Source organism: Gasterosteus aculeatus, chromosome 5, assembly GCF_964276395.1.
Source record: "Gasterosteus aculeatus chromosome 5, fGasAcu3.hap1.1, whole genome shotgun sequence".
NCBI lineage: Eukaryota > Metazoa > Chordata > Actinopteri > Perciformes > Gasterosteidae > Gasterosteus > Gasterosteus aculeatus.
In genome coordinates, this window is record NC_135692.1 from 8,365,828 (window position 1) to 8,387,463 (window position 21,636).

Genomic DNA, 21,636 nt, shown 5'->3' on the forward strand with positions numbered 1-21,636 from the left:
ACAAGGAGCCATCTGCTTTAATCATGGAGGATGGTTGGGCTCATGGCTGCTGCTCCCGTTTCTGCTTCCTTTGATATGCCTTTCTCCTCTTCCGCACAGTTCCTTCCATCTTCTCCCGCCAACGTGGGCCCTTTTGATTTCCCCCTCCCCCGCACACCGCGACTAATCCACCGAATCAAATGTGTCACCTACTCTTAGCAGGAATGAATAGGGTCTAGATTACCACTGGACACTAATCGCATCGAGGCCCCGCGATGACGGCTTTTGTTGTGGGCCGGTTGCCCGGTCCGAGGCCGGCTGATTTAAACTGTCGTCACGCACCTGTTGACCTTCCTTCCTTTCTACGGAGGAGGGAAGCTGTTGAACATATTCATGATTGGCAAAGGAAGGAGTCAAGTTCATTTTAGAAAGGATGGAATCGACCTGTGTAGCTGAGATACCTGCTAAATATAGAACAAAATAACCAATACCAACAACCATGATGTCACCTTTGGTTCTTTTAATGTGATGACAGAAATCCATCACTTTCTGTGACTTGGTTCAGTTCAGTCAAAGTTGGTCTGGGGTCAGCTGATGTCTCACACATTTGTACGTGGAATAAACAAGAATTGTGAGTCTCTATCTCGGTAATTAAAAGTGCTTTTTCATGTGACTCGAATGAGAATATTGTTAACATGACAAGCTACTTTTAATCTAACAAGGCATCGGGGGCCTAGAAAATAAAGGGAAATGTGGTTCCATTCCTGTTATTTGGAGAAATCGTAAATGTGAGACAAATTGACTCGTCTCCTCTCTCCACAAATGCAAAGCAATTTGCAGCTTGACCCGCAATAAATTCTCCTCTTGACAAGCCCTGTTGCATTGTCTTCTCCCCGTCCGCCATGCCCCCCCCCCTCGGCCCCCCTCCAACCATCCAGCTGTGAGGCCGCTCATCAACGAGTCCTTGTGTCTCTCGTACTCCGTCCCGAGATCTTTCTGTCTTTGTCATCGCTCTCCTTACTGCTCCTCCTGATCTCTCTCGGCTGCTCATCCTCCTCCTGAGTGCTGCGCATCTTTATGGCCGCCTCCACCTCCCACCGGGGGATGAAACCAGCGCCCTTGGAGTGACCATGCTGTCAGCCCCTTCACACCCCCCGCCCCACCTCTTTTCCCCTGGCTGAATAGATTGACACACAGATGGCCCGAAGGACATTTAATGTAGTTTGTGTGTGTGTGTGTGTGTGTGTGTGTGTGAGTGTGTGCAATTGTTGGTGAACTTTTTAATTCACGGTGCGTGGTCTGAGTACACAGATTGCGTAACTCTCTCCTTGAGGCGGTTTACTGCCACCGATACCCAACATGCTATGTTCTCTTTTGCTGTGGTTTCTAGTGAGAATGTCGGCATCCCGGCCCCTCCTCCCGCCCCTTTCAAAGGAGTTCAAAAGGGCCACGGGATGTTTGATCTAATTTACTACTTATGCTGATTTAGTGAGCCTGGCCAAGGTTAAGTGTAATGGAAGGGGGGAGATGGCGTGAAGGCGGCGGCGATGAGGAGGATCTGGGAGATTTATTGCTGCTGCAGTGGCGCGTGTTGTCATGTGAACTCTGCAAAGCCGATGCTCCGTGCCCGGCCACTACGGATGGGTTCTGCGCCCTTCCTCACGGGCAGGCCACAATAATACCCATGATGCAGTGTGCGGAGTCCATCTGGCATGACATTTTACACAATGTCACAAATTCCACAAGTTCCCCTCCTCACTTTGAAACATTGCGTTGTTAAGGGAGCGCCTCAATGTATTTCTGAAGGCAACCAATGTGTAAAAAAAATCTGCCGCCGATGTCACAATCGTGGTTGTTGATGATGATGATGATGTCCTCTGCTGAAGTCGGAGTTGTGCAGATGATGCATTGTGCCTAGAGCGCTTTCACTTGCCAGGTTTTTCCCCGCGTGCCTTGGTCTGGATCGTTACAAGATCTTTTCCCCTGAGGGCGGAAGAGCGAGGCAGGAACTGATCTTTTCCATACACCATCACTCATAGTCCTGACAGGCCAGCAAAGTTCCCCACACAAGGCCTGGAGTTCAAAGCCTCCCATTTGCCAGCAGAGCGGGGGTGTACGGGTGAACCCTGTGCCCACTGACAGACTTCACCCTCAAGATGTTCTCAGTTGAATGTTCTTCTGACGTTGGGAGACTTTTTCTTATAGTCTTCCTCAAGTCCACTGGTGAGATCCTACCAATGACGCTTTCTGAGACACTCAGCGTGATTACATGGATTCGAATAACTGGCTTAGTCGGACTGAAATTGAATCATCCGTTTTGTGTAAACACCTTTGTCCGACTATGTGCGGTCCGACTACGATCCGACTAACACCCCTGGATAACTCGATCCGATCCAGTTGATAGTTCGACTATTGCGGCATGTAACGGGGAATCGGATGAGGAACTGCAGTTTGCGTCTTTGCGCATGCTTGAGACGACAACCTCTTCTCTCCGTTATCAAATCAGCCAATAGCGCCATTCGCATTCGCGGTACTCCTATTAACATCATGCACACAGAGTAGAGGGATGTAGCTTCACCTTGCTCTCCGTTCGCCATCTTTCTCGTAATGCCGATGTTGTTGTTGGTTGTTGTTGGTAGTGGTGAAGCGGTCAAGCGGAAATGTATGTAGGCGGTATCACAACTAGTTGTAATGAAAACAGCGCCACCTATCCCTATCACCTATTTGTACCCTATGGTTGAATGCACTTATTGTACGTCGCTTTGGATAAAAGCGTCAGCTAAATGACATGTAATGTAATGTAATGTAATGTATCCTATCGGATATGACGTGCTTTCGGCCAATGATTCGATTTATTCACAGCCATGTATATTGGGATAATAGCATTTTCCCCGAAAGTTAGCATAGTCCGACTAAGCAACGATTCGAATTATACCATCATGTAAACAGCCTCTCTTCTCATCAAAGTCACTGCTTTGGGAGTGCAGAACTTTTCGCCATAAGACTTATAACTATGAATCCTTTTAATTTGCACCAACTAATGATTGTCTTCGTGGTTGGATGTGTATAAAGGACGGGCAAATAACAGCCTCTGAGCTACTTAAAAAACCCCATCTCACAACGTGCTGCTACGAGGGCTTGCAGTCAGATTGTTAAATCCTAATGAACTGTATTCACGAGAGAGGTTTTACGGCCCCTCTTAAAATGTATATTAGGACGTGTCGCCGATGTTGGGCAGGCTTGGTCAGATCCGAATGACTCAATTAGATGCAGTGAGCAGGAGCCTCAGTATTTGATGGATTACATCAAAGCCTCTTCATTTTCACGCGTTACCGGCGGCAACAGCCATAGCCCCGCAACACTGTGCGTTCAGGCCGCCTCTCATCACGACCCACGAACGCCTCCATGTAACAATCTTTCAGATTTGAGGAGGAACTGATTTAAAATTTTCGTGAACTCGAAATCTGTAGAATGCCTCGGGGGAATTCGATCAGGTTTGGCGCAAACATCCACCCGGACCGGACGATGGAAGGATTTGAAATGGTCTGTCAAAAGGTCACTGTGACCTCCCCGAAACATCTCACGTTCATTGTGACCATTCCACACAATGTTGTACAGACTGTTTGACTGGTGGCTTGAGGCATACAATCACAAAGCGTGTCATTTCATTTCTTTCCATACCTTTGTAGATCTGTTAGTTAGTTACATATTACTATTTAGCTCAAACTACTTGAAATTGAGACGTGAGACGTTTTGACACCTCCTGACCAACCTCTTAGCTGAACATGATGATGTCGTACATTGTTGGTTATGCATTCTGACTTCTAACCCCAGCGTTCTATGTTCTAAAAGCACCTTCGTGGTCTTTTGCTGTGGTTCATCTTGCTTGCAATTCCTCTTGCTATGCAATATTAATCATGACCCAGTTTCCGTTCAACCTCACAACCTTGTGGTGTTTACTTGACCATGATTTTATGAGTTTGAAATCTACACACACACACACACACACACATGCACATGCACACCATTTAAAAAGGAGCGCTGCCCCAACATGACACCGTATTGACATCTGAGAACTGCAGATGCATCTTGAAGAAAGTCACGACATTTCCTGTTAAAAAAAGCTTTTTTTAACAGGAAAAAAAAGCTGGAAAACAGGAAAAAAAAAAATGCTTTTTTTTAACAGGAAATATCGTGACTTTCTTCAAGATGCATCTGCAGTTCTCAGATGTCAATACGGTGTCATGTTGGGGCAGCGCTCCTTTTTAAATGGTGTGCATGTGCATGTGTGTGTGTGTGTGTGTGTGTAGATTTCAAACTCATAAAATCATGGTCAGTTTAGAGAAAAGAGCAGTCAATTCTACTTAATCCGTCTTTGAAGCTGTGTCCACTATGTGCGTATGACCCGTGCTGCGGTTCATGGCACATGCCCAGAGCGTTAGACACGCCTCATGTACTGTGTAATATAGTTGTGACCGACTTCGCACCAGGATGCGCTTGGATGCACTCTATATGATAGCTATCCAGTTGGTGCAAATATAGCACAGGCATGTGATCCCCTGCCAGACTAATGCTACTGAAATCCAAGTTGACTCATCAGCATGTTCACAGGGCGATCGGAGCCTCGCTCTTACTGTTTAGAAAACACGCTCACATTCTCCTCACAAGGCTAATGGATTAAACATGCAGCACAAAGGTTGGCTTATAGTTGAAAATATGTTGCATTAATGCCACAAATTGTACAATTTTTTAGCAATTGAGTATAGTACATCTATGAGGTTGTGAATGTCCAACAGAGCACGTTTCCCTAGCTTGAGGTTTTGTCCGTTCACGCACGTCACACAAAGTCTTCACAGGGTGGATGAAACTCTCGGTAGTTGTTACATTATCTCCCCGACAATTAAATTGAAATACCGCCTGGGAGATTCATATTGCCGTTGACAACTTGATACCTGCCAGATTCCTGGCTTTGAACAAAACAACAGCATGGGGACAGTGAAACCTGTTTTTTGAGAACCCAAATGACATTATTAGCTCTGGCAGGAGGGCATCACATGGCCGCCCGTCAACAGGCTTTTTTCTTGTTGGCCCTGTTCTCCCTCGCAGGGAGCCACCTCGCTGCTTTTTTTCTTCTTTCTTTTTTCTGCCCGCGTCGGAGGGCCCTCCTGCTAATTAGAGACTTTGCCAGTGGAATTTCACTGCGACAAAGGAAGCTATTCATGTCGGCAGGCTGATGAGAAGGCCTCACTGGCAGCGGGCGATAGCCTTGCTCAGAAGAGTTATCGAAAGGAAGACACTTCACCTTGAAGGTCCTGTGCTGCCAAAGACAGCCAAGCGCTCAGCCTTCAGCCCCCTCCGTCACTGCGTCCTTCTGTCGCTCCGTCCCTCCGTCCCTCCATTGCTGCGTCCTTCCGTCCCTCCGTCGCTGCGTCCTTCTGTCGCTCCGTCCCTCCGTTGCTGCATCCTTCCGTCCCTCCGTCCCTTCGTCGCTGCGTTGCTTCTGTTTTTTTTTTTTTTGTCGTCCTGTGCTTCATTGTGCGAGGTCGGATCTGAGTTTCTCCCTCCTGTCACAGGCTGTCAGCAAAGGTTTGACCTTCGTCTTAACTTTGTTGTCTTCACAGTGATTCGATCTGGCGTCTCTGTGACATATTCATTCAATTCCCTGTTTGTTTTACATAAAGACGTCCGCCATTTCTCAATCCCCCGGCCCGGCTGCATCTGTGTGAAACCAGAGGGCAACATCTCCACATCAGATCAATATCAGGGTACAGGGCGAACTATCGCGGGGAGAGGTACTGCAGTACTGATATCGGGCCTTTCATCACAAAATATGTTAATTCGATTTTTTTCCTGCATAGCCTATAACCAACGTCTTCGACCCATGAAACTATCCATTCATCTCCATATGACGCACCCATCTGACTCAGCCGATACCGGCGTTTAATTAGCCCTGCATGCCTGCCTGTGTTGGTGTGACATTCATCATCTTCATCAATCAGGGTCATTCGTCTGTGTGTTATGGGAGCCTCAGGTCTGCCTTAAACATTTGTTTCATCATTTTTCCCGACCAAGTGTAACACATAAATACGTAGATAAACGTTCATAAAATGTTTTATTATCAGCCACTGGGTAGATTACGGATCGGCCCCAAAGTATCCGTCCAATATCAAATATCAGCATCTCTCTCGCCTCCCTCTGTGCAGCAGTTCTTCAGGGAAAAAAACAGATTCTTTATGCTCTTTAGGCCAAAGGGGAATTCCCCTCACATGGAATGTGCAGTGAAACACGCCGGTCACATGTCCCACACATGCCGCCAAGAGTACGCGACCACCACGGGACACATTTACGTCGTCTCCCAGGACGCAACCCGAGCGGATACGTAAATGAAAATGTGATATTCCATTATTTTATTAAATAACACGGCACAGGCACGTCCCGATTTCACAACATCAGCTCAAATTCCTTCCCCCCGCCCCCACTTGGCATAGCAGCGCGGTTATGTGATCAGAATATTTCGTCCTCATGATGAGGAGCTCACCAGATAATAGACGTGTTGTGAGTTGCAGCGAATGTGCATCAATAGAGAGCCAAAAAAAGTGTATAACTTTGTGCTGGAACAACATTATCATTCTTCATATTAGCAGTTGGTTATCGTTTTGGTTTGAGCTCAGATAAAATCAGCAGTTATGTATAAATCCTGTGGGCAAGAGGGCAACCTTGCCGTTGATGCTTCAGGGAAAGGATTGAAGTTACCGCTGTGTGGAGGCAATAAACCGTCAAGAAAAAGGTTTCCTAAGACCACACGTGTTGTTTTCACACCCTTAGCGTGAGCGTGACGCAGCCCCACAGATAAACGTTTGGCTTTCGTCTCTGACTGCGAGGTAAACGGGCCCGAGGCTCCTGAGTTTTTCACAGAGGCGAGGGAATGGACAGAAGAGGGAGAGGAATAGAAGATCGCAAAACAGGGGAGTGAAGTGGAACCACCAAAGATCGTCAGACAGGAGAAAATCAGAGAAATTAGGGGGAGAGGAATAACAGACAGAAACGGAACAAGAAGTAAGCGTGAGGACGGTCTCCGTCTCTGAAAGGGGGCAGGTGTCCTTGCTGCCCTTTTGTACTGTAGGCCCCTGTTTGTTTGTGTAAGCTGCCCACCCACCCTAACGATCCTCTGTCTATTCCTCACAGGGCGGAGGCGACCACCAGACGCAGGAGGCCCGGGGAGGTTGTGCGCTATGACTGGTAGGACACGCGGTGGGTGGATGTCTGCGGATTACGGAAGTGTGCACAGGGATTTGATTAGCTGAGGTTAAACGACTAAAGTACCGCTGCAACTTATGAATGCAAGTAAAAGTCCGGATTTAAATATAGTACAAATACATATTGATGAATGTACAGGTTTGCCCCCTCTGGCTGATATAAATATGTTGTTATATTTATATTTACATCACTGGATTAGTAATACTGACGATAAAATGCGCGTTCAGCGTGTGAGTGTCATTAATTGTTTAATTTACAACACCAGAAGTTTCTCCAATCTTTGAATTACTACTATTAGACAATGGTACTAACAGTAATTTAATGTATTAAATATAATCATGTGATGTAAAACTGAACATTCTGTGAAACTCGTAAGATCAGAAATGTGACCCCAACCACAAACCGCTGTTTTTGTGGGAACAAAAGCTTGGAAACCTCCGCCTTAGTTGTTTAAAATGTGTTGTATCTTTAAGCTTGATATATTATGTATTGTGAATAATATTTACCTGAAAAATGTCTTAGAGTGGAGGACATAAATCCTTCATGTGAAAGGTGTGAAAGGAATTAATGTCTATCAATGACAAACCTGGGCATAAGAGATCTGTCAGTGAAGGAAATTGAGATGCAGGGGCATCACAGGCCGGAAGAATGACACTCTTCTGTAAATCACGTTTCCTACCGTTGCACAATGCGTCTTCAGCAATCAACCTTTTGTGAATGGCGCCTTCTCCTCTCATCTCGCCGCACAGCTGGAGCCACCAGGGACGAGCGTAATTGTGGTCTGATCGCGCTCTAAGTCCCTGCAGCATCAGGGGAGCAGCAGATCCTTCATAGCACGACCAGACAGGAGAGCTTGGACAGATGTTTTGGCGAGGAAGGCCTTAATGATGGGAGATCACATCGGGCCAAAAGGGACCAGTGTCAGTCACGGGTTATGTTACGGGTCGGGTATTTTTTTTCCAATTGTCATGATACGGTGTGGGGGGGGAGGGGTCAAAGGTTTGCTGCAAAGAACACACAATACGTCGATTGACGCACTGGATGAGGATTGACGCACTGGATGAGGAACCAAAGTTTTTCCCGGAAACTTAAAGCCGTTTAGAAACATATGCTGAGGTTACGCCGAACAAGCTGTTCATTGTAAGCCAGTCCCAGAACAAAAGAGAGGGTAGAGCGGGACGTCCCCTCCTTGCATGCGTCTGACACGCAAAGACCACCACCACAACAACAAAGGGCCGGTTGTGTATAAGACGAGCACGTCGCGCCGGCAGTTGAGCGCTCACTGGGCTGTTAGGGAAAGTGCGTGTGGTAAGTTTGCATACTCAAGTGTTCCTCTTTTTTTTCTTTTTTTTACGGGAAACATTTTGAACAAAACCGAGGAACAGAAGAAATAGTTGGAGTAAGTCCAGAGGAAGAGGAGGTTGTCTGTCTTTGACACTTGCACGCCGCCCCCGTCAACATAATGAATAGAAACATGTCCATGTGCATTCAGGCTCATTTCCAAGTATATAGTCCACATCTCGGCTACTAAGTCCACTTGTTATATAAAGTCTGTGGACCAAACCAAACCGCATAACATTTTGACCTCCAGCACTACTACATCGGTATTATTTGGGGGAAATGTCATTTCAGTTACAAACACTGTTTGTACGTTGCCGTGGTGACCGATGCAACACGTGTGCCAAGTTGGCTCGTGACCCCTTGGGCGCAGCGGGGCGGCCGGCAGTGAAGGAGTCACTGTTGCTATCGTGTAAATATGTCCCTTTGTTATAATTATTTACGCCGTTGTAAATGTTTCACGGCCACACTGTTGACCTCTGACCCCTTTACAGTCAGAACGATTTGTGACCTGATTCAACCGGGGTAAAGGTTGATTAGTGTAAGCGCATGCTGCGCAATCGATTTCGAATCGATTTTGAATAGAAGAAGCGAGATCGCTGCATTCGGGAGCCGGGGTCCAAACACGGTGTCTGAAATATCGCTATATACGTTGCTATTCAAATATTTTTGAGGGGGAAAAAAAACATTGCAAAAAAAACTGCTGTGGGATATTTTAGAAGGTGGCGCTTAGCCACACAGAGTGCTTTTCTCGAAGCAGGAAGCGGGGGTCGGTGCAGACGTTACACTCACATTTTCGGGTTCTGGGGTGGAGGGTGGTGTACAAGCACGCACGCACACACTCACGCACACCCGTGTGTGCACTTGGCAGCTGTGTGTCTGCTGGTTTGGTCGGAGCCAGAGAGGCCAGAGGGAAGGGGGGGGGGGGGATCAGTCACCCATCTCGGGGCTGGAGGCGAGCATTCTTTAACACCTCGTAAATCTCACCTGGTCCTACAGGACCGCTGCTGACATAGCTGCTGCTGCTGCTGCTGCACACACCCACACACACGCACAAACACCTCATGCACGCATGTACAGACCGTGTAGCATGTACTTTTCTTTTCTTTTTAGTGCTGCTACATGTGTGTGTGTGTGTGTGTGTGTGTGTGTATAGTGGGTTTAATTGCACACAGGCAGTAAATTATCAGACTGAGAGTCAGAAAAATACCCATGACGAATGTGAGATGCATGTACTGGTAAAATATATTATAACAATGTTTTGTGCTAAGGCTGTGTCTCAAGTGTCCTGTTTTTGACCCTGATGTGCAAGGAGCTGCATGATACAAAATGTTGCTTTGCAGCTGCGCACTGAGAAGGGAGAGCGGTTAACTCGATCTCGTAACATAGGCCACTAACTGGCGGACCGCGGTCCGGGTCCGGACCCAGAGGCCGTCCCATCCGGACCCGGACCGCCAGCCAAAACAGAAGGTTGTGATTTAAAACCTAACGGCGTTTTTATTTTGTTTTACCCGGCGCGCGGCGCGGCTTTTGCAGTATTTGCGGTAGTGGTTTAGCGGATGAGGAAACGCACAGACCAATTGCATGCGAGTTAAGCCATCCCACGTGATACCACTCAGCCAATCAAATCTATGCATTCTTGGCGGTAAACATTACGTCTCAAGACAGCGCTGCGCCCGCGCTGAGAGACGAGAAAGTTAGAGAAAGAAAAAGAAAGATAGCGACACATTTAGAAAACAAAGGGAGAGAAACGGACGACTGTGCCGGAGAAAGTTGAGGAAAAGGCGAGTGAGACAGAGAAAGGGAGAGAAACATAAGGAACAAATGTCGCTCTCCAAAAAAAGAAAAGTTGACAGCCAAAATAGAGCATTTAATCCGTAATGGACAGACTCATTTCTGTTCATACTTCCCACAGGGAGCACAAAACCAGTGTGTCTTATATGTTCAGAAACCGTGGCACTTATTAAAAGTGGCAATGTGAAACGCCATTATGAGACAAAACATAAAGGTTTTGAACAAACATACCCACTCAAATCCGAAGTGAGATCACAGAAAATAAGTGGCCTCACAGCCCAATATGAAGAGTCAACCAGGATCCTGAGCCACACGTTCACTGCCCAACAACGTGCTCATGAGTGTTCCCTCAGAGTTGCTTGGATTTTGGGGCAACACAAAAAGCCATTTACTGATGGAGGGCTTGTCAAAGAATGCATGAGTGTCGTCGCTGAAACATTACTTGACGGAAAACCAAAACAAGAGCTTTGTGATAAGATAAAGCAAATACCCATGTCAGCATTATCTGCCACAAAGAAAGGTAAAATATTAACTCAGGATGTGCTAACCCAGCTAAATGAAGCCATACATAAGGCGCCGTGTGTAGGCTTAGCTGTGGATGAGTCCACTGACATCTGTGACAATGCTCAGCTGTTAGTGTATGTCAGGTTTTTCAACACAGACCAGAAAGAATTCTGTGAAGACCTGTTAGGTGTCACTCCCCCTCAAACCAGTACAAGAGGACAAGATATCTACCTGGCCATTAAGGAGATTAGAGCCAACACAAGTGGTTTCAATCGCCACAGATGGAGCCCCTGCTATGATAGGGAGAGAGAAAAGAGCTGTAGCAAGACTGAAAGAGGACAATACAGAGCTCATAGCTTACATTGCATCATTCAACAATCTGTCCTCTGTGCCTCCCTGTCAGATGAGCATGCAGAAGTGATGAATACAATGATGAAAATGATCAATTTTCTCAGGGCATCCTCTTCCACCCAGCATCGCATGCTGAGGGAATTCCTCAGAGAAGTTGATGCCAATGATGATGATCTTTTGCTGCACAATAATGTGAGATGGCTCAGCAAAGGGAAGGTCTTAGCGCGCTTTTGGTCCATCAGGAGGGAAGTAGCATCTTTTTTGGCAGAGCTAAGACATCAGAAGGCAACGCAGTTTTCTTTCTTTTTAGGAAATGAGAAACAGATATAATGTGGCCTTTTTGGTTGATATCACTGCACATCTGAATGAACTGAATTTGAGGCTACGGGGCAAGAACAATTCAATTTGTGAACTGATGACCGCTGTTCGCTCCTTTCAAAAGAAACTTGAGTTGTTGTGCACACTGTGCACACTTCCCAGCAGTGCGGGAACAGGTACAGGGACAGAGAGATGTGTCTTATTTTGTTGACTTCATTGATAAGCTGATCATAAACTTCAGCAACCATTTTGACAGCTTCAGCTTTGGACAGCAGCTCACCATGTTCATTCTGAACCTATTTATCATCACGGATGTCAGGGGGTTCTCAGAGGAAGTCACACAGCACTTTAAATGGGTAAATCCTCGGCCTCTCCAGATGCAACTGGTTGATCTCCAAGCAGATGTGTCCCTGAGAGAGCAGTTTCTAAGAACTGACCCTTCCACTTTCTGGCTTCAAACGGTCCCTGAGACAGCTTTTCCAGGTCTGAGGAATGTTGCCATATACATCTTGACCATGTTTGCCTCCACCTCCACGAAGAATATCATCAAAAATAAATATTGTTCGAGGCTCACCAATGAGCACCGCCACATGTGCATGCGGATGGCCCTGACTCCATTCAAGCCCAGGTTTAAAGTCCTGGCAGGACAAGCTAGAGCTCAATTCTCCCTCTTCTTCTGTTCATGGCCTTGGTTCATATCTTATTCTGAGCTTTCGTTCCGGATCCACGTTTTTACTTTATGTCAATTAATAATGATTTGCACCGGCCACTTAGGAGGATCTTGTGTGTGTGTGTGTGCTACCCTCAACTTCACCTGGGTTCTTATCTCAACCTGCTTTGTAGCTTCTCGTAACTGGCACGGAGAATGTCCTTCACATGTGTATAAAAACTCAGCGTTTTCACTGCTCGGAGACGCCATTACACCGAGCTCTGAGATACGTGCTGCTGTGTTGGACCTCCTGCTTGCAAGCAATAGTTAGAGCCAGATATCTGCGGAGAATTGCTCATGTAATCTTTTTCTCTTCTAAATAAATGTTAACTTTTGACTTTAATTGATCAACGTGCTGCGATTCTTCTCATCAACCAACTTGGGGGGATCGGTGGTCCTGACACGAATAATCCATTTCACCCGTCCATTCTTTTGACGTTGGTGCTGTGAGGAGTGCATCAGGCCTCTCTTTTTGCTTGGACCAAAACGCACACAGATTTTTGTGCTTCCTGAGTTGATTTAGCGAAATACTGACTCCGTCCGTGCAGCAGGCAACAACAGCCTACTGGTTCTGTGGCTAGTTAGCCATCTGCCTTCTATTTATATTTATTCAAGTCAGTATTTGCGACCGTTATTAAGTCTGGAAGCTATTTTAGCGCACACAGGTGAGCTGTAAACCGAGGGTGTAGTCTCCTTCCTTCGGTTTTGAGCTGCAGACACAGTGACTTCATTTTTTTTACAGGAGATTGTTTGCTTCTTTCCGCTTTTTATGCAGCAGAGCATTAACTAAATATGCAAATAATAAATTCTGTCACACGGTAGATTGACGTCAATAAATGAAGTCAAAACAAGTATATTTTCAATGCATGTTAAATATAGTTCCTGCACAATGAGCATGAATCTAAAATTAAATAACTAATTTTCCAAAAGCGATTCAAGGTAACTGTCAACATTACTTTCAAAAAGCATCCGCGATTAGAGTAAAATCTGTTTTATTTTATTTTTTAAGATCAGTAATATTGTAGTGAGTTAAAAAAAGTGATCTCAAAATTGATAACAAAGTGAGATAAAGACTTTCATCTTCAAAAGTATTTAAAGCACAATGATAAGTCTGTTGATTAATGATTGATGTTGATGCAAATTCATTCATTCATCATTTACAACCTAAAATAATAGGTCAATAACTCATTTCTGCAATGCAAAATGGATGTTTGTTTCTTCTTTTCTTGTGAAACACTACATTTCTTTAACATGTTGGTGACTTTTTATTTAAAACTAATAAATGAATAACAATCAAAGTTCTAACACAACCCTCCCACCCACCCGCAGTGATTGACAGCTGTTTTTAAGGGAAAACAGGCTCTGATTGGTCAAGTTAGGTTTTAGGTAGGACTTCAAAAAAAATGGCCGATCACAGCCCTTCTTTCAGATTCTTTAAAAAAAATGTTTGTCTCTTTAATTGGCCCTCTACTCCAAGACCTGATGAGCTGCTTTTCCTCTCTCTCTCTCTCTATCACGTCAACATGTACAGTATATCATGCGTCCATGCTGCCGGGTTGCAGGTCTCACACTTGGAACTACGTAGTTCCAACTATGGAAATTCTAGCTGCCCTGACAGATAGATGTAACCATGGCACTATGCGGCAAATATGTCTAGACTTATGTAAGTGGAACATAAAAAGGGCTGGCCAAGTTGCCGTTGGAAACCACTCTGAGAAGCAAATAATTCTTGGCCTTTGACGGCAACCTGCTTTTTAACACATTACTATTTGTACTATTGTACTATATTGGCAGCGCTTCGGCCTTGAATCCGTTTTCAGAGGCGGGGTCGCCCACATATGAATGTGCAAATTGTTCCAACAGACAAAGCAGCCAGAGGGAAATTAATGAAAAAAACGAAAAAGGAAGTCTTTGAAAAGGGGTGTGGTCGCAACTTTATAGAGCCCGAAACAAAAGTGAGCGCCAGGTGGACTCACTCAAAATATAAATAATATACGTAACATATAAGGGGAGGAAACCGAGAGCAGAGTTTTGAGGCCTGCAGAAAGGACGTGTTAAGGTTTCGGAAGCTCTCGAGGGAGCCCTCACTCCTGGTTCTCGTCCCGGCCGGAAACGAGGACACGAATGAGTCAATTCGTTTAAATTCAAAAATCAAAAGTTATTTAATAACTGAACAACGTAATAGGGATTACAATTACAAAGTGAAATACTAAGCGAACAGTGGAATATTTCGCGCAATAGAGAATCCTCTGAGCAAGTCTGAAGTGACTTTTCAACGCGGCTGCAGGAGAAGTTCTAACAGTCTTTTCCCCGCCATGGTCCTTTGAAAACTCTTGAGGTGTGTCTTCCTTGGTGCATTTGAATGTCATTGGCCTCTTCTCCAAATGGTCACCTCCTCCATTGTCCCTTCCACGTCGAGGTGTGAAGCTGCAGCTGTAACCTGAAACCTCTCTGTCCTATCTGTCCCTCACACTCCAATGCACTCAATGTAGATACATTCGGCTTTATGCCCCAATGAGTGAATTTAACAAAGCATACATCGTTTAAGTCTTCATCTTATAACTAGTACACTTTCATTACAACAACCCATCACTAATGATCACCGTTCATCACACTTCATCATAAGATCTAAAACAGTTCATGTGGTTCAATTCTCAAGACATTTGCCTCAGTCGGCTGCCTTACATGAAGTTGTTCATTTTATTACCTGACAGGAGAAAAAACTCCCAAAAAACCCTTTTTGGGGATAAAATTGGGAGAAATCCATAAAGAACGGCAATTGGCATCCGTCCCCAGGTTTTAACATCACATTGTGACAGAATGTTAATGTGTACAGTGTTTATATGATTTAAATGACAATGAATTGTGTTTGATTGAAATTGCATTCACTTCATCTAACATGTTAATGTAATAACTATTATCTAACATCACACAAACTATAATTCTAACACTAAACATCATTACACGTACTACGATTCTATGACTAGGGGTGCACTTCTGGCTTAAATCCCTAACAGATGGGTATCTCGCATTGGAGGATCAATGGATAGGGGGGGAGGGCAGCTACAGGTGAGGACACGTTGTCAGGCAGGAAGGAGGAGGACTCGGACGCAGAGGGTTCAGCTGATATTGCTTTTTATTAATAACAAGAAAAAACTGAAAATCTCTCTTAACGAGGAAACAAAGGTCGCGATCAAAGTTCAAAAGGAAAAAACTCAAAATCTCTCTTAATGAGGGAAAAAGGTTGAGATCAAAATTCAAAAGGCAAAAACTCAAAATCTCTCTTAAACGAGGAAATGTAACAGGGATCAAAAGGACGTGACAAACGTTATCGGACTTGACTTGACTCGTGACGTGAGGGCTGGTGTGCAGGGCAAAACAACAAGACACACTGGCACAGGACAAGGGGCGACGCAGACTATAAGTACCCATGAGGGAGTTGTGGGAACAGGTGGACACAATCAGGAATCAGGGGAGACAATCAGACTGGTGACACATGAGGAAGGGCAAGGGACCTGAAACGAGAGGGAGTTAGTTTCCAAAATAAAACAGGAAGTCAAAAAACAACTGGAGACAGGACAAAAACGCAACTTGACATACAGGTGTGACATTACCCCCCCCTCAAGGCCGAATACCAGGCGGCCTTGGAATGTCCGGGTGTGCTCTATAAAAATCTCGAATGAGATCCGGGTCCACTATGAAGCTAGACGAGACCCATTGTCGTTCCTCTGGGCCGTAGCCCTCCCAGTCCACGAGGAACTGCCTGCCCCGTCCCCGCTTACGTACCGCCAGCAGTTTCCTCACCGTGTAGACCGGCCCCCCCTCGACCATTCGAGGGGGTGGGGGTGGCTTGGGGTTTGGCACCATTGCGCTCTCCTTCGCTGGTTTGATTTTGCTGACATGAAAAGTTGGGTGTACCCTCAGGGACCGGGGCAGACGGAGGCGCACAGCTGCTGGATTGATAATCCTCGAGATGGGGAACGGGCCGACAAAGCGAGGGGCCAGCTTTCGTGATTCGACCTGCAAGGGTAGGTCCTTGGCTGAGAGCCATACTCGCTGGCCGGGCTGGTACACTGGGGCCGGTCTCCTCCTGCGGTCCGCTGCTTTCTTCACTCTGTCCCCTTGTCTGATCAGCGTCTGGCGTGCCGCTGCCCAGATGCGGCGGCAGCGGCGGACCAAGGCCTGGGCGGAGGGCACAGACACCTCTGGTTCGGACTCGGAAAACACAGGGGGTTGGTAACCAAAAACGCAATGGAAGGGAGACATGCCAGTGGCGGAGGTGGGAAGGGAGTTATGGGCGTACTCTACCCACGTCAGGTGTTCGCTCCATGATGCAGGGCTCTGGGCCACCAGGCACCGGAGGCTGGTTTCCAGTTGTTGATTGAGGCGCTCCGTCTGTCCGTTGGCCTCGGGATGGTACCCCGATGTGAGGCTAGCTGTGGCTCCGATGAGCTTACAGAACTCCTGCCAGAACCGCGAGACAAACTGGGGCCCCCTATCGGACACAATGTCTCTGGGGAACCCGTGGATCCTAAACACGTTGTTCATCATGCAGATAGCGGTCTCTTTAGCGGTGGGCAGCTTGGGTAGGGCTAGGAAGTGTGCCATCTTTGAAAATCTATCCACCACGGTCAACACCGTGGTGTTCCCCTTGGAGGTCGGTAGCCCCGTGACAAAATCCATCGAGATCTCTGCCCACGGCCGGGACGGGATGGGCAGCGGCTGTAGCAAGCCTGCGCGGGCTCTGGAGGAGTTCTTGTTCCTGGCGCAGACGGAGCATGCCTCAACGTACTCCCTGACCTCCGGCTCCATGGACGGCCACCAGAACCTCTGCGTGATGGCGAACATGGTCCGACGTACGCCCGGATGGCAGGTGAGCAAAGACGAGTGAGCCCAGTGGATCACCTGTGGGCGCAGATTAATAGGGACAAACAGACGATTATCTGGGCACCCACGAGGTGGGGGGGTCTCACCGTTGGCCTGCTTCACCTTGGTCTCTATAGGCCAGGTAACCGCTCCAACCACACAGTGTAGTGGGAGGATGGGCTCAGGTTCCCTGGCCACGGGCTCCGGGCTGAAAAGACGGGATAAGGCGTCAGGCTTGGTATTTCTTGATCCCGGTCTGTAGGAAAGGGAAAAATCAAAACGGTTAAAAAACAAGGACCAGCGGGCTTGACGGGAATTCAAACGCTTGGCCTTCTTGATGTACTGCAGGTTCTTGTGGTCTGTCCAAACCAAAAAAGGGTGCTGTGCCCCCTCGAGCCAGTGCCGCCACTCCTCCAGCGCCGCCTTCACTGCCAGCAGCTCACGATCTCCCACGTCGTAGTTCCGCTCCGCTGCAGTCAGTCGTCGCGACAGGAAGGCACAAGGATGAAGCTTGTTGTCAGACTCTGCTCGCTGGGAGAGAATGGCCCCGATCCCATTATTGGAGGCGTCCACCTCCACCACAAACTGGCGAGCCGGATCAGGGAGCGTGAGGATGGGTGCTGTAGTGAAGCGCCGCTTAAGCTCCTGGAAGGCTGCGTCTGCCTCGGCGGACCAGTGAAACGCCACCTGCGGGGAGGTAAGAGCATGGAGCGGGGCTGCCGTCGCGCTGAAGCCTCTGATAAACCGCCTGTAAAAGTTAGCAAAACCGAGAAATTGCTGTACCTTCTTGCGGCTATCAGGAGTTGGCCACTCTACTACCGCGCTTACTTTAGCCGGATCCATCTGAACCCTCCCAGGGGCTACGATAAAGCCCAGGAAGGCGACAGTATCGGCATGAAATTCACTCTTTTCCGCCTTCACATATAACCCGTTGTCTAAGAGACGTTGCAGGACGAGTTCAACATGGTTCCTATGGGTGTTTAGGTCGGGGGAATAAATCAGAATGTCATCTAAATACACATACACAAACTGGTCTAAAAAGTCTCTTAACACATCGTTTATCATCGCTTGAAAAACTGCTGGGGCGTTTGTGAGACCAAAGGGCATGACCAGGTATTCATAATGTCCAGATGGCGTGTTGAATGCCGTTTTCCACTCATCCCCTTCCCTAATGCGAACCAGGTGATAGGCGTTGCGTAAGTCCAGTTTGGTAAAAATCTGCGCCTGTTGAAGCTGGTCGAATACTGAGGTCATGAGAGGTAGAGGGTATCTGTTCTTAACGGTTATGTCGTTAAGCGGGCTGTAGTCAATGCAGGGGCGAAGGGTTCCATCCTTCTTTCCCACAAAGAAAAAACCTGCCCCTGCTGGGGACGAGGAAGGTCGGATCAACCCCGCCCTCAGGGAGGATTCGATGTAGTCCTTCATGGCCTGCCTCTCGGGCCCGGAAACAGAGTAAAGACGGCCCTTCGGGATGGTGGAGCCGGGCAGAAGGTCAATGGCGCAGTCGAACGGGCGATGAGGTGGTAGAGCTGTGGCCTTGCTCTTACTAAAAACCTCAGCGAGGTGGTGGTAGCAGCTTGGAACTTGAGTCAGATTGGTGATCTCCGAGTCTGTGACAGGGTGAGTGACGACACGGTTTAGCGTGGGGTTCTTCCCTTGGGGGCATGATTCCCGACATTGGGTCCTACAACCCTCCCCCCATACCATAATGTCCCCGGTGCGCCAGTTTATGTGTGGGTTGTGATGAATTAACCATGGGAACCCGAGGATGAGATGGTGCAGAGGTGAGTGTATTAAATACAGCTGTATGCGCTCCCAGTGATTGGTGATGCGAAGCTCCACCGGTTCTGTAACATGGGTTATAGTGAACAATGCACTTCCATTAAGTGCGCTCGCTTTAACCGGTTTACTCAATGGGTCAACCCGAAGCCCCAGTCTTTGTGCTAACCCCCAGTCGATTAGGCTCTCATCTGCCCCTGAGTCAATCAATACCCCCAGCTCTAGGTTCTTATCCCGGTGCTTAATCCTCACTGTGGTCAATCGGCGTGGAGTAGGAGTTACTTCGGCGACTTGACTCACCGACTGGTTGGCCTTTACTGGACAGGCGGTGATGAGGTGGCCACGCTCGCCGCAGTAAAAGCATCTGCCCTCCTGGTAGCGTCGCTGTCGTTCCTCTTGAGAGAGCCGGGCCCTCCCCATCTGCATGGGCTCCTCCTCGCCTCCGGCACGGGTTCTTGAGAGTCGCTCAGGGGAGGTTTGACGCGATGCGGCACCCCAGAGCGTCGGGGAAGAGCCAGGTGCAGCGGGTGTCCCTCTGGGCCCACGCTGCCGCCTCCGTTCCTGTAGGCGGTTGTCGGTGCGGATGGCGAGGGCGATGAGGGAATCGAGGTCCAGAGGCAGGTCCAATGGGACCAAGAGGTCCTGGATCTGGTCGGAGAGCCCTCTCAGAAAAACATCGTAGAGGGACGTGGTGTTCCACCCACTCTCCATCGCCAGGGTGCGAAAACGTATGGCGTATTCACAAACGGACTGTCCACCTTGCTTTATCTGACTGAGCTCACGAGCCCTTTCTCGGTCTGTTGCCACAGGGTCAAAAACAAGTCTGAGAGCGTCGGCAAACTTCTTTGGTGATGAGCAAACTGCCGAACTCCTAGCCCACTCAGCGGTGGCCCATGCCTTGGCCCTTCCCGTGAGATGGGACATCATGAAGGCAACCTTGGACCGTTCTGTGGGAAAGTGCATCGGAGAGTGCTCGAAGTGCATTTCACATTCAATGATGAAGGACCTACTTTGTCCGATGGTTCCGGAGTATCGTTCCGGAGGTGCCAGCCTCGTGCACGCATCTGCTGGTGTGGCTACGGGAGGGGGCTCAGACGGCGTGGGGGGTTGTTCGGGAGAAGCCGCGGGGTTCCTGGAGAGCAAGGTGAGAATTTGTTCTACCTGACTGTTTAGGAGTCCCACCTGCGTGGTCATGGCAGTCTTAAACCCCTCCTGGCTTTGAGCAAGTCCCCGAACCCCTCGATCGAGGTCAGCAACAAGGTCTTCATGCTGCGCCAGTCTTGATGCTTGAGCGCGCAGCGCCTCCGTCAGCTGGTCCTTCTCTGCCGAGTCCATTCTGGCCAGTGTGTACTGTCAGGCAGGAAGGAGGAGGACTCGGACGCAGAGGGTTCAGCTGATATTGCTTTTTATTAATAACAAGAAAAAACTGAAAATCTCTCTTAACGAGGAAACAAAGGTCGCGATCAAAGTTCAAAAGGAAAAAACTCAAAATCTCTTTTAATGAGGGAAAAAGGTTGAGATCAAAATTCAAAAGGCAAAAACTCAAAATCTCTCTTAAACGAGGAAATGTAACAGGGATCAAAAGGACGTGACAAACGTTATCGGACTTGACTTGACTCGTGACGTGAGGGCTGGTGTGCAGGGCAAAACAACAAGACACACTGGCACAGGACAAGGGGCGGCGCAGACTATAAGTACCCATGAGGGAGTTGTGGGAACAGGTGGACACAATCAGGAATCAGGGGAGACAATCAGACTGGTGACACATGAGGAAGGGCAAGGGACCTGAAACGAGAGGGAGTTAGTTTCCAAAATAAAACAGGAAGTCAAAAAACAACTGGAGACAGGACAAAAACGCAACTTGACATACAGGTGTGACACACGTCTCTCTTTGAGTGGAACAAACAGCCCCCCCCCCCCTTCTATCCCTCTCCTGCTGTGGCAGTGAGGAGTGTAATGACTCATGCATATCCTTTCTCTGCCGGATGGGGTCATGGGCTCAGGGTCGTATTGCGGGGTTCCCCGTAAACGTTGTCGCCCCGTTTTAGTTCAGGATCAGAAAACCATCTTTTTGACTCCGCCCCCCCTACTTTTCCCATGTCCTGTGATATTGTACTGGAAGCTTCTCGAGCCTTTGAGGAAAGCGGCATCATTCTAGTTGAAAAAAGAAACCTATTCCTTATCCCCCGGCCCCCCCACTCATTTTATCACGTGTACCAGATGGATGCTGTGCATGTGCTGCGCTCCACACAGGCTGATGGTCAAACTTTTATCAGTTTCACCAGACAGATATTATGACAACATCTATCTGGTATTTGTGGTATAAATTACATATATGACAGCAACAGCAGCAGAATAATAGTTTTTAAAATGACAGTAACAGATGAGTGTTCTATGGAATAATGACGACGATTGAAGCATTAATAATAGCTGGTAGGAACAGAGTGACTCATGATAATGGTAATGGTCGCAGTAAAGCAAACTGTGCTATGCGAGAAAGCCCAAAGGCTCATGGGAGATGCTATTTAGTATACCCTATTGTTGAGTGTGACGCATCAGCGGACTCAGAGAGGACTTGGATTATTTACAGTGTGCGTGTTTTTATATTTTTGCAGCAGACATGTGCAAATGTCGTTGGCATGTGAGTGTTCTTCTACAGTTTCCAACACCACCCCCCCTCCAGGACTTCAGGTTTGACAGAAGGTAAATATTCACACATTGTATTTCATCCCAAAGTGACG

General features: G+C 47.6%; 1 protein-coding gene across 4 annotated transcripts in view; it reads left to right on the forward strand.

Annotated features, from left to right (window-relative positions):
* Nucleotides 1-21,636, forward strand: part of LOC120819252 (thyroid hormone receptor alpha-B) — a 90,247-nt gene that overhangs the window by 23,701 nt on the left and 44,910 nt on the right. For 2 of the 4 annotated variants that reach the window (XM_040176482.2, XM_040176483.2), the window contains exon 2: nt 7,165-7,230. The gene's annotated coding sequence lies outside the window, so the exon portion shown is untranslated. The remainder of the gene's footprint in view (nt 1-7,164; nt 7,231-21,636) is intronic. The other 2 variants (XM_040176481.2, XM_040176485.2) reach the window with 1 other exon arrangement.